The sequence below is a fragment of the Heteronotia binoei genome, chromosome 4 (assembly GCF_032191835.1).
Source record: "Heteronotia binoei isolate CCM8104 ecotype False Entrance Well chromosome 4, APGP_CSIRO_Hbin_v1, whole genome shotgun sequence".
In the NCBI taxonomy this organism is placed as follows: Eukaryota; Metazoa; Chordata; class Lepidosauria; order Squamata; family Gekkonidae; genus Heteronotia; species Heteronotia binoei.
In genome coordinates, this window is record NC_083226.1 from 118,914,760 (window position 1) to 118,929,112 (window position 14,353).

At 42.5% G+C, this 14,353-nt stretch overlaps 1 protein-coding gene across 4 annotated transcripts in view; it reads left to right on the plus strand.

Annotated features, from left to right (window-relative positions):
• Positions 1–14,353, plus strand: part of MCTP1 (multiple C2 and transmembrane domain containing 1) — a 457,667-nt gene that overhangs the window by 325,518 nt on the left and 117,796 nt on the right. The gene's annotated exons all lie outside the window — the stretch shown is intronic.

Sequence of the window (14,353 nt, forward strand, 5' to 3'; positions counted from 1 at the left end):
TAATAATGTAAACAATTTAGAAAAGGTCATCATCTTTGTATTTATGAAGTATAGAAAGTTCAAAGAGCACTTGTTCTATTTCATTTGAGATTGTTTGTCTTATTAGAATCTATACCCATGTGAACAGAAGAGGTTTCATTGGCTATCTTTGAGAGGTAAGGGCAAAGATAACAGTCAAAAGTGTCACTCATCTGGAAACCTTACTGGGGGACATTAGCTTGGCTTGTCTGCCTGAGTCTCTCAGCCTAGCCTATCTAATAAGTTTGTTAGGATAAAACAGGAAGTAAGAATCATGTATGCAGCTCTGAGCTCCTTGGAAGAAGGGCAAGATAAAATGGTGACAATGTTTTGTTGTAAGATACCTGTAAAGGTACAACTTGGTTGCTACCATCTAAACTATTATTATTTGAATATGAATTCAAGACAAGACACAGAAGTAAATCAGACAGTACTGCATAGTTTCTTTTCCTGAGATCCTCATGCCCATTTCCTTGCTAGGTTAATCCTCCCAGTGTTTCCTTATAGGAAAGCCACAAAGGTAAGAACATGGTTGCAGTACTTTTAACTTGCTGATGTTCAAGTGGTCCTCTGAGCAGACACATATCTCTCCTACCCTCCTGGCTTTGAGCTCTTAGTTTTCAATTAATAGAGGGTCTTTGCAGCAGCTAAGAAGAACTGTGAGAGAGCTGTGGTTAAAAACTGTTGGGAGAGGAAGATATTGAACATGTTATGCTTGGATGAGCTTAACAGAGGTACTGACAACAGAATACATGGAGAAGCATAATTATAACATGGTTGGAAGCCACTGCTAAGGTATGCCACTACATGAATGTTGATGGTATTGGTCTTGTATGCATAGGTTACTGAAAGATAAAAAGGCTTGTTCAGTCACACTTTAGATCTATTCTTTACCCATCTGCTAGTATGAGCCTTATTAATACAAATGTGATGGTGAAATGTTGCTTGTTACTAAATCTGAAATAACATCCATGCATATATTTGTTTCTGCTAGTCCTCAGTCTATTCCCAGTCACAGACACACCAACCACAGTGTTATTTCACAGGGAAGACTGCTAAGACAAGTTATTTTTAAAGATTTCTTTACATTGTTGCATTCATTATGAAGAATAATTTGAATCCATTTAGATCCGTGGTTCTCAAATTGTGGGTCTTGGCTGTCGGGGCTAACCCCGTCTTGATCTTTGTTCCCATGCCTCTGACTTGAGACCCTTAAACAAGCCTCTCTGAGGAAACATAGCTATGTTTATCTTGGGTGTGGCCTGATGATTCACTACTACCACCCCTTAGTGTAAAATAGAATTTTTCTAAGTAAAAGAAAAAGATTTTAAAAACAATATACTTCTAGTGGCAGTTCCAAGTTTTTTAAAAAAATTCTCTAGATATACTTACAAGTTTTAGCAGTGTAGATCTTAACTTTGCATATCTTTAGCAAATTCAGTTCATAGCAAGCAGCACACTTCTGCCTAGGTGTAGCATCAGGCACAGCAGGTAACACAGATAGGAGCAGGGAGATAGGATAGGGGTAAGGACCATGACCTACCAGCATAGGCTGTATTTTATAAAAATGTGGGCCATTGTCCTCCTCACCCTCTTCAGCCAGTCATTAGGCTCATAGAGGAAGATTCTGGATGAGTGCAAGGTCTCTCTCTGTGGAGAAATGCATTTTCTCCTGGAGGGAGTAGGTTTCCCAATCCCCAGTTCCCAGCTGGGGATCCCCTAGTTTTACAGGCTTCCCCCCACCACCAGCCAGCTGGCCAGTGGGGGAAAGACCTGCTGCCACAGCCACCAGTACCTCTAGATCTCCCGCAGGTTTAGAAACAAGTCTGGTTTTAAAATGTGTGTGCATGCGCGCCTTTAAAGCTGAGCAGGAAGTACTCCATAGGGAAGGGTCAGCAGCAGCCTCTGGGAACAGTCACTCCGTTTGTTTTGCTTTTGTTTCAGAGCAAGTAAGTGTCTGTGTAAGTATGTGTGTGTGTGTGTGAGAGAGAGAGAGAGAGCAGCATAGCCCCTGTAATTTTCAGATGTTGTTGTGGAGGAACCAGACCCAGTGAGAGAGAGAGAGAGACAGTTTTTAACTTTTCAGAAGTCTTTGTGGGGGAGGCAGTAATAGTGTGTGTCTGTTTCTGTGCTTGTTTTGCATTGTTTTCAGAGTCTTTGTATAGGAGCCTGTTTATGGGATGGAGGAAAACTCCACCTCTCTTCCTTTTTATTTGCCTGTGTTTGCCTGGAGAACAGCAGTTCTGTGAGTAAAGTCCCAGGGAGATCACAAAAATGTGAGCTTGCAAATTGTGCATTTTGGCTTTTTGTGTGCTTACATTTTCATTTACTAGAATTGCAGCTATTGGAGGATGAGGAAATGATGACTATTCAGGTGAACTGCACTACTGTATTTTTATGCATTTATTTTGGAAATGGGAATGTCTGGCTCCGCCCCAAAGTCCCCTGGCTCCACCCCCAAAGTCCCCAGATATTTTCTGAATTAGATTTGGCAACCTTAGGAGAGAGGCTGACAAGCAGCAAGTTGTCATTTTAAAAGGTTTTTTTTTTCTACAGACTGGGAAGGAAGAAGACCATGACCTTCCAGTTGCATCTCTTAACAACTGTTAATGGGTCTTGCTAGAAACAAAGGGATGGGCCAATTCACCTATCTTCTGCAATCAGGGAGGCTTGGAGGACTTCTTGCTGGACAAGTTACAGGAGGGGGCTTCCTGGAGACAACAGGAAAAGAAACCTTGACCTTGGCTATCACAGATCCAAGCGGGCGGCCGTGTTGGTCTGAAGCTGTTGAACAAAGCAGGAGTCAAGTTGCACCTTTAAGACCAACCAATTTTTATTTAGAACGTAAGCTTTCGTGTGCTCTTAAGGACACTTCATCAGACGAGGAATCCAGCACTGATGAAGCGTGCTTAAGAGCACATGAAATAATTACGTTCTAAATAAAAATTGGTTGGTCTTAAAGGTGCAACTTGACTCCTGCTTGGCTATCACAGTCAAGGAGGAAGAGGCACAGGTTTGTTAAAACCACCTTGCAAGGGGAAGGCAGTCTCTTCTTGGGCGGCTGAGCTGAACAGACCTCTTGTCTGAGGTTAAGAGCAGGCCTCCGTTTTGGACCATGCAGCTAGCCTAGAGGGCTGGACTAACCCTTGAGGTAATGAAGACTCAGTAGGGAGCCGTACTTTACCTAGGATGAAGAGTCTGTCCTAATTTTAACATCTAGTTAGTGTTAGATTTTAACATCTAGTGTTAGAGAGAGGGACAGAGGATTTGTGTTTTACCAATTTCTTTTGTTCTTCCTTGCTTCAATCTGATGTGGTGCTAAAAGTATACTTGTAAACATTTTATTTTAAATGTTTGATTCTGGAAGTGGTTTTCTGTACCACATAAACCCCCACTATTTCATGCTATTTTAAAAGAGACCCAGCAGGGAGGGAAGGCAAGCAGTTGGCAACTGGCTGTTTCCCAGGGGTGCACAACTCATTTAGTTGTCCCCATGAGAGCCAAGCACTGGGCTAGTGGGAGACACATTAATTTATGCAGTAGCTCACAACTTTAATGCCAGTAGCTCACAAAGTAATACACCTACTCATGGTTCTCATTGTTGTGTTGAGTTGGACATCAACTTTGTGAACATGGGAGCTGTTGAGCCACACTAAAGCACCATATTCTGCAGTACTATACACCAACCCCAAAGCTGAACATCTAAGAGTTGTAGCAAATGCACCCCAAGTTGTACCACATGATTTTTACACAGAAGTGATGGTAGAAGAAGCTGCACAAGAATGATTGCAAATAATATGCCGATGTATTTTCAAGTGAAATAGTTTAATAATCTCTGTGTATGTAACATATAAAAGTATTCTCATTTTGCTTTATTATTGTAAAGAATACGTTCAAGCATATGTTGCAATGTCAGGTAGGCAGATATAGAAATTAGGATCAAACAGTAAACTGAAAGGTGATATTCTTGAATTGTCATGCCCATAGAATGCAAAGGCATACATTTGCCCCCCCCCCCCAGTCGGAATGAAGAGACAGACACAAAGTGTTGGGTATAAAAACCGGGCCGCTTTATGAAATAATTAATCAACCTATAACTGGCAGGGATGGGACCTGAACGGGACAAGCCCTGGGGTCACCCCCTGATCCCGCCTTGTCCAAAGGGCGAGCCACCCTGCCCCCAGCACAAGCCCGCCGTATTCGGGTTGTAGCTGAGCGGCCAGGCCCCAGCCATTCTCCACCTGGGCTAGCATCAATCCCCCATGGAAAGATCCGCCCAGGTGAGGCTCTCCGTGATCTGCATTCCCCGCACTGAGCCGTGTAGCCCATCTGCGGTTCATACAGACCACCCGCACCACTGGTGCTAGGCCATAGGTGCTCCCCTGAAAACACTGTGGCCAAAACATCCTCCAGCCTGCGACCGAACTAAAACTCCTACTGCTAACACCTAACGCTACAAGGCAGTACAAGGTAGGTGAAAAACAACACCACATGGGCCAATTATGTGAAGATGAAAAAATTCCTACCTGGCCCCTAACAAGACGACCGGTTGAAAACTGTACTGCCAAGGGAGGGTGGGCGGGCAGAGAGCCCAAAAGGAACTGAGGAGCTCGGGGCGGGGCTTATATAGCCCTGACGCCACGCCCAGAAACAGACCCGGATGTACCGGGCCGAGCGTTCTGTTGCTCCCTCCTTCCGAGGGGGCAAAGACGGCCCCCAGCCTGAATGCCGGCAATGCCGGCTTGGCTGGGAAGGGCCGGGCCTTCTGTCTGCATACTCGCATATCATGAGATTACTCAGTTTATCTATCTTCAATTCTTGGTTGAAACAACAAATTGCTAGACTAATATTCTTTGTTCACTTGCCACTAATGCAGCCCCTGACATTTTTTGAGTATATAGAAGATTTAATAGATAAAAAGTTTGTCTAGTTGGTCTAACATCTGTATACCTAAGCAGATCAGTCTCAAGAGAGTATGATAGCATAGATTCAATATCTTGTCGATGGAAAGCTGACACTATTTGTACAATTCTTCTTTCATATTGCAATCCCATTTTATGTCTGTGGAATCAATTTCTGGGAAGATTACAAGCAAGCAACAAAGCCATGTTCCATGAGCAGTACCACCCATGGTTTGGATCCAAGCCAGTATTTTTCCATCGGGCATAAGTTAACAGTGCTGCAGAGAATTTGTTTAAAGCAGTTTTGAATGAAAATAAAAGCAAAGTCCATGGATTTGAAACAGAATGCTCAAATAAGCCCTCAGAACTAGGAGAATCTGGTTGAAGAATAGCCACTATGGATCTGAAATCTGGTTGATAAACTATTCAGATCTATGTTCAGAACTATAGTGCTTAATTTTTTTTCTGTAAAAGTTAGCTTTTTGTCATAAAATTTGAAATCATAAAGTATACATTCCTACATGCAAAAATATCCCCAGTACAATAAAGACTAGTTGGAAAAAAAAGCCTAAGTAGTGATAATCTTTGTAGCAAAACAGTTTAAAATTAAATCGTATGTTTACTATTGTAATTGGGTTCGACAAGTGTTAAGGAACTTTAAGAGGCACAGAATGGAATTGATCTTCAACCTTAAAGGCATGGACAGTGAGAAAGTACTTAAAAGGCTTAATAAGGGTATAATTGAGTTACATAATGACTTGTGTCTTTTAGACTGTGATTAGCCCCCACATCAGCACTGCATTGAAACTATAACTTGGCTTAAAAGCACAGATAAAATAAAGTTAAAAATACATTAAAGGTGGGCAATAAGAGTAAATTTGTTCACTTAGAAAATAATGTGCAGAATGGTGTGCTAGGTTAAATGGCTAAGACCAAGAAACAATTGGTACTTCTGTTGCAGAAAATAGAGTACTAAAAAGAGATAAGCACTGAACCTTCAATGAACCTAATAGCCTTAATCCTAGGCATTCTTTGATCTAGTTGGTTGCTATATGATACTAGTATATTTCTAGCATGAAAAAAAAATGTAACTTCCTCTTAATTCTGTTACGAAAATCTGAGTGAGTAAATGTTGAACTGCATTCCAGAATAACATTGTTTTATTGACTGCATTATTTTTGCCCTACTTGGCTAAAATCTTTATGGAGGAACAGAGATGAACTGCTTAAAGACACAGCTTTATCAATTGTGAATATTTACATATTGTTTCAAGACAGCATCTGGCAAAACTCTTTGAAGTTGCTCCATTTGGATATGGTCTAGGTCAAGGTTCCTCAAACTTTTTAAATAGGGGGCCAGTTCACTGTCCCTCAGACTGTTGGAGGGCCGGACTGCCGTTACTGTACAAGGCCGCGGGCCGTCAGTTCTCCGTCTTCTGCATCTCTCTCCCTTCCCCACACCACACACCCCGGCCTGGGAACTCACCTCACCTCGGTATCACCTCACACTCTGTCTCCGCCGCCTCAGCCCAGTGCCGGAAGCGTACGTCGCTAACACAAGTTTAGGTCAAACGTCACTTCCGGTCTGATTTTGCCATAACCCGGCGGGCCGCATCAACGTCCTCAGCGGGCCGCATCTGGCCCGCGGGCCGTAGTTTAAGGACCCCTGGTCTAGGTTCTCATCTGCATATCATGTGACTGTAGCCCTTCTGGTCATTTCTTGACACATACCATTATTAGGGTTGCCAAGTCCAATTCAAGAAATAGCTGGGGACTTTGGGGGTGGAGCCAGGAGACATTAGGGGTGGAGCCAAGATCAAGGCTGTGACAAGCATAATTGAACTCCAAAGGGAGTTCTGACCATCACATTTAAAGGGACGGCACACCTTTTCAATTTCTTCTGTCCATAGGAAATCATGAAGGATAGGGGCACCTTCTTTTGGGGCTCATAGAATTGGACCCCCTGGTCCAATCGTTTTGAAACGCGGAGAATATTTTGGGGAGAGGCACTAGATGCTATACTGAAAATTTGGTGCCTATACCCCAAAAAACAGGCCCCCCCCACAGAGCCCCAGATACCCACGGATCAATTCTCCATGATTTTCTATGGGAATAAATCTCCATAGGGAATAATAGAGTTCCCAGCAGACATTTCCTTCCCCTCCCCCTGCTTTCTGATGACCCTGAAGCGGGGGGAGGGCCTCCAAACCCCCTGCCCCCACCTGGGGATTGGCAACCCTAACCATTATTAATCTTCTCACAGTATTTGACAGAGCTGCTGGATGTTGTGAGTAGATCTTTTAAACTGATCATTTCACACTTTGTATATCAGGAAAATAGTACCTGTACAAATAGTTTATTAGGTTTTTTTTTAAAGTTGTGGTAGTGAATGTTTGAGGACTTCTTTTGTAAACATTCTTTTTGGGAAGAGTGGTATTTAGATTTATTTCATTTTTATTTATTTCATCATATATATTTTTACAAAGTATATACCGTGTGTTTCTATTCTGGTTAGGACCACCAAGGCAGCTGATAGATTAAAAATATACATAATAAAGCACATCTTTGAAACCATTAAAAGCCAGACAAAAGTAAAAATACACGTACAGTACAATAAGATACGTACTATAAAAACAACAATTAAAATCTAGGACAGGAAGGAGGGATCACTGAGGGAATGCCAAATGAACAAAAAGTCTTCACCCACTGATGGAAGATGACAACAGAAAGGGACAGGAGAGTCACTCCAGGGAGAGAGGCCTAGAGTTTTGCAGTGAAATCCTAAACAGAGTTACACCCTTCTTCATTCAAGTCAATGGACTTAGAAGAGTGTAACTCTGTTAAGGATTGTTCTGTTGGTGTCATGACTGAGAAGGTCTTCTTCTGGGTTGGTACCTGTCTAATGTAAGAAAATGGGGGGAACTGAAACAGCGCCTCAGTAGATTACCATGGTGGTCAGATAGGTTTGTGAGAGAGTAGGCAGTCCTTTAAATTCATGCTTTCATTAAAGGATTAGAATTTTGTTACATTTTTTTTTACTTGTTATGAATTGTATTAAGAGACATACATTTGGTGACAATATTTTTCTGAAATTGAAGCAAGGAAAGAAGAGCTAAGGTATTAACTTCCCAAATATTTAATCTCACCTACCGTCTTGTTCCTTTGGTTGTTGTATTTCTTTTTATGCAGGACAGACTCTTCTTTCTAGGCTCTCACTACTGTAAAAGTTGTGTAACCACAACTATTCTGTCCACTTCCTTATGCAGATTATTTAAGAATGTGATTCAGGCAAAGTCAGAAGGAGAACTGCCTCATGCATTTTGGCTTCAGACTTTTCTACCAGACCTACTTCATACTAAGCATCCTACACTCTTGGGTTGGGTGGCGGGGAGAAGAGACTGTCTCAAAGAGATTATCACTGTTATGTGAATATTTGCAGATTTCTCTGTTAAATATGCTGTTTTCAGTTGTATCTGACTTCAACCAATATGAAAGTTATTACAGAGGCATGAATTTTTCATCAGTAATTCATGGCCTGTTAATGTGATGCTTGTATCTATAGACTCTGTGGCTTGTATTCTGGAATTGTCAATATTTTCAAAGCAAAGTCACACCAGTTTCATCTTGAACTTCTATAAAATGATGTGTAATGTCAGTACAAGATTGTAAGTGGGAAAGGGGGAGCAACAAAATCAAAATTTAAATTCAAACAAGCAATTCTGCAAAACTTTTAGATATTGAAATGCCAGGCTTTGTCGGTGCTGACAAACCTGCCAAAATAAATGTGTTAGAGGTGGTAGTGTCATCTTTGCAGCTTTGCATAGGAAAACAAAGTACATTTATTTTTAGTAATTTCAAAGGACAGTTGGGTAGTTGGAGCACACTAAATGAGCATCATCTAATTGTACTTACCTTCTAGGGAGCCTAGAATATTTTTTTCCTTTTAAAGGGTATTAATGCTGCCATTTTAAATATTTATTTTAACAAATATGAATGGCAAGAAGAACTTTGGGGCACCTTAGTTTTATACACACACACATCTTGCCAGAATTGTGCTGAGGGCGGTTGAGCCCAACCAACATCTTTCAGGGCCCTACAAAATCTGGGGTTCAGCTGAATGCTTCTCGGCACCAAGTGAGCACCCTTCCTGTCCCCACTGACTGCACAGCAAGTGGCTTAGGTGAATTCCCTTCAATAATAGATGCCTCCAGGTGCTTGCCAAGGTTTCCCACCCCTGTCATTTTCTTTTAAAAAATTTTTAAACATTTTTATAAATAGCCAGACAAAGATACAAGTTTTTACTTATCAAAGATTTCAGGTTTTCACAGCTGGTAACATCATTAGGGTTTGTAGAGTCTTTAGGGATCAAGTGCCGTGTTCTACTGGAGAAAGTCTGGAAGGAAAACTTTCTCCAGTAGAACACGGCACTTGATCCCGAAAGACTCTACAAACCCTAATTTTACTTACTTATTTTCAAATAAGCAACCCCTAGCTCTGGTCAAGCTGCTGGCATCAAGTGGACTACTAAAACTTGGAATTAATTTAACCTAGTTCTTAATTTGGCCAGGTCTACTGCTGGCTTCATATCTCTCCCTTCTATAAAGGTAGGTAAAGGTAGTCCCCTGTGCAAGCACCAGTTGTTTCTGACTCTGGGGTGACATTGCTTTCACAACGTTTTCACAGCAGACTTTTTACGTGGTGGTTTGCCATTGCCTTTCACAGTCATCTACACTTTCCCCCCAGCAAGCTGGGTACTCATTTTACCAACCTCAGAAGGATGGAAGGCTGAGTCGACCTCGAGCCAGCTTCCTGAACCCAGCTTCCACCAGGATGGAACTCAGGTCGTGAGCAGAGCTTAGGACTGCAGTACTGTTACCACTCTGTGCCACAGGGCTCTTTTATAGGACCCTATCAATCTATGAAGCTGGTGAAAAAAGGTGTGTGTCATAGCCAGAGGCAATCCTCAAAAAATTCCTGTTCAGCCACGAAGCAGTCAACTAATCCCATAATATATGTAGCCCAATCTACGCACATGCCAATATCCGAATAAATCCATAGATTCAGATCAATGTCATAATATTTCACATTTATTTCTTATTTATTAAAGGCAACTATATGATTACAAAGTCTAACATAGCTGAAACCCATATTTTAATATGTAGTATAGTCATTGTTTTCTACTTTTGAAGAATTATTTATTTAGCTGTCATCAAGGCTTGTAAATTCCAGAGGCTTTGTTATTTAGAGAGGGTCCAGGAAGAAAGAATGTACCCTTAATATTGCTTTCTGGGCTATTATCTAGTGAATGTTGTAATATAAAATTATTTGTCTATTCATTTTCAACAAAAATGGTGTGATAATAGGATATATCAATAACATATGTTGCATGTTATTTGCTGTGGGCAGCTTACACTTCCAGCACTTACCTGACTCCAGTAACCCCCAATTTAAGAATCTACGAGGTGTCCAATAATTGCAGGGGAAATTTTTGTGTTGTATTAATTGTAATCTAAAGTTGAAAAAAGTTTAATATTGTATAGTATTTCTTGCTGTATTGATATCTGAATTTGGATATTGGCTTCCATATTCCAGTTCTTCCATGGATCTTTAATTATGGGTTAGTGGTCAGATTTCAGATAGGGATGTAAAGATTAGATATACATAAAAAGCAATAAGTCAGGTAGGTCTGAAGCTGCAAGTGTATCTGGGCCAAATTTGATATGAAGGCAACAGGTTAGTTGCAGATACTACCAATGACTTGGGGGGTTGATCATATTCCAATTTTAAGTCTCTAAGGTTTAATTGGTTAATCATTTTTTTACATCTGTGTTAATGAAATAATAGCAGATTCAGTCCATGTCAGCCATATGAAATATTTGCCTGCAATTTTAATATGACAGTTACTTCGTAATATCAGTTGTACATGTTAAATGGGTCCAATTTATAGACTAACCTGATTTCTTTCCAGATACTTCTGGGACCAGTATGCATTTGGGTTACATAGATGGCATGATCCCTGTGCCTCCCATATCCTATATGGGCACAAAGATTTTTTTTCTTTGTGCCTATGCAGGATAAAAAGATTCTGTAGGGGACTCAAGATCAAATATTAAATTAAGAAAAATACTTTATAATATAACTGTGACTTGTTAACCATGACCTCCCAGTGCATAAGGAGAGCCAGTTTGGTGTAACATTTAAGAGCAGTGGACTCTAATCAGGAGAACTGGGTTTGATTCCCTACTCCTGCAGCTGCTAGGTGACCTTAGATCAGTCACTGTTCTCTCAGAGCTGTTCTCTCAAGAGCGGTTTTTTAGAGCTCTCTCAGCCACACCTACCTCACGGGGTGTCTTTTGTGGGGAGAGAATGGGAAGGAGACTGTAAGCCACTCAGACTCTGAATGAATCCAATCTCTTCTTAAATAAATAGACCAGAACCATTAAGGTCCTTAATCACCAGCAATTTGTATGGGGAAGCAATATACTCTTCAGACATGCATCTTCTCTTCTATAGCTTATTGGAAAATCTTGGGTATTTATATCATGTAAAAGTTTAATGAAATATCTGAGGTAATGGAAGTGTCAGTAGAATGTTAAAGCGGATTATAAAATACATTTGGATCAAATTGATTGAATTGCTCTCAGAATTTTATCTGGATTGCTCTGAGAATAGTACAGGGGTGGCCAATGGTAGCTCTCCAGATGTTTTTTGCCTACAACTCCCATCAGCCCCAACCAGTATGGTCAATAGCTGGGGCTGATGGGAGTTGTAGGCAAAAAACATCTGGAGAGCTACTGTTGGCTACCCCCTTTGTAGTACATTTTAACAATGTTTGATCATTAAAATGTTTTAACAACATTTTAACAATGTTTATGTGTGTGAGAGAGAAAAGCAGGCCTGTAGCCACCGGGGGGGGATCTGGGGGGGCTGGCCACTCTGTTGAAACCCCCCTTCACTCTGTGGGGCCCCTCCATTGGGAGGGAGAGAAAGAGAGCATGTGGGGAAGAACAGAGGGCCTTGCCTTTGAAGCCCAGCAGCCCAATCCAGCCAGAAACAAGCTGGGAAGGGACTCGCTCACAGTCCTGTGATTTTACCGGAATGGCAACAGCATCTCGGAGAAGCTCCTGCTGTTAAGGCTACTACTACTACTAATGCTTCCCTCTGAGAGGAGTAACAAAAGTTTCCAGCCAGCCTTCTCTGCTCTCGCTCCAACACGTGCCTACCCTGCCCCCTTGTTAGGCTTCTCTCACTCACCTGCTCTTCCCCCACAAACTGAGGAAATGGCGCTCCGGGTGGGAGAACCTCCAGTGGCAGCCCCGCAGAGCACAGGATGCAGGTGCCCTTTCTCTCTTGCACAGTAAGTTGCCCCCCTCCCCTGCAGGAGAGGCCTGGGACAGAATCTGGCTATGTGTGGGAGGGGCTTTAGTTCACGCCCCTTCCTAGCAGCTCCGGATATGGGAAGAGAGAAAGAGCAAGCGACAGCAAGAGGGGGAGAGTGAGCAATGGGGAGAGTGAGAGAGCAAGGGGGAGGAAGCAAGAGAGTGACAGCGAGAGAGAGAACAAGGGAAGAGTGAGAAACTAGGGGGAGAGCGAGAGAACAATGGGGAGAGCAAGAGAAACAGCAAGAGAGAGAGCTGGGGTCAGGCAGGCTGACTGATGGAGGGAAGAAGCAGCCAAGTCCCCTGGCCCCCCACCAAATTTTTTATCTTCCAGGCCCCTCCACCCAAAATTTTCTGTCAACAGGCCTGGAGAGAGTTACAGTATGTCACAGAAGTGAGTACACCCCCCCTCACATTTTGTAAATATTTAACAAAGCAGGAGTCAAGTTGCACCTTTAAGACCAACCAATTTTTATTTAGAACGTATTTAAGTTCTAAATAAAAATTGGTCTTAAAGGTGCAACTTGACTCCTGCTTTGTTCAACTGCTTCAGACCAACATGGCTGCCCGCTTGGATCTATGTAAATATTTAAGTATATCTTTTCATGTGACAACACTGAAGAAATGACACTTGGATACAATGTAGTGAGTCTACAGCTTGTATAACAGTGTTAATGTGCTGTCCCCTCAAAATTATGCAACACACACCCATTAATGTCTAAACTGCTGGCAACAAAAGTGAGTACACCCTTAAGTGTTAATGTCCAAATGGGACCCAAGTAGCCATTTTCCCTCCCTGGTGTCATGTGACTCGTTAGTGGTGCAAGGTATCAGGTGTGAAGGGGGAGGAGGTTATCGCTCTCACTCCCTCATACTGGTCACTGGAAGTTCCACATGGCACCTCATGGCAATGAACTCTCTGAGGATCTGAAAAAATGAATTGTTGCTCTGCATAAAGATGGCCTAGAAGAGTGCCAAGACCCTGAAACTGAGCTGCAGCACGGTGGCCAAGACCATACAGCGGTTTAACAGGACAGGTTCCACTCAGAAGAGACCTCGCCATGGTCAACCAAAGAAGTTGAGTGCCCATGCTCGGCGTCATATCCAGAGGTGGCTTTGGGAAATAGACGTATGAGTGCTGCCAGCATTGCTACAGAGGTTGAAGGGGTGGGCGATCAGCCTGTCAGTGCTCAGACGATACACCACACTGCATCAAATTGGTCTGCAGGGCTGTCATCTCAGAAGGAAGTCTCTTTTAAAGATGATGCACAAGAAAGCCCGCAAACGGTTTGCTGCAGAAAAGCAGACTAAGGATATAGATTTCTGGAACAATGTGCTGTGGTCCAATGAGACCAAGATAAACTTATTTGGTTCAGATGGTGTCAAGCATGTGTGGCAGCAACCAGGTGAGGAATACAAAGACAAGTGTGTCTTGCCTACAGTCAAGCATGGTGGGGGAATGTCATGGTTTGGGGCTGCATAAGTGCTGTCAGCACTGGGGAGCTACAGTTCATTGGGGGAACCATGAATGCCAGCATGTACTGTGACATACTGAAGCAGAGCATGATCCCCTCCCTTTGGAGACTGGGCCGCAGGGCAGAATTCCAACATGATAACGACCCCAAGCCCACCTCCAAAACGACCACTGCCTTGCTAAAGAAGCTGAGGGTAAGGGTGATGGACTGGCCAAACATGTCTCCAAACCTAAACCCTATTGAGCATCTGTGGGGCATCCTGAAACGGAAGGTTGAGGTGCGCAAGGTCTCTAACATCCACCAGCTACGTGACGTCATGGAGGAGTGGAAGAGGACTCCAGTGGCAACCTGTGAAGCCCTGGTGAACTCTATGTCCAAGAGGGTTAAGGCAGTGCTGGAAAATAATGGTGGCCACACAAAATATTGACCCTTTGGGCCCCATTTGGACATTATCACTTAGGGGTGTACTCACTTTTGTTGCCCGCAGTTTAGACATTAGTCGGTGTGTGTTGCGTAATTTTAAGGGGGACAGCACATTTACACTGTTATACAAGCTGTAGACTCACTACTTTACATTGTAT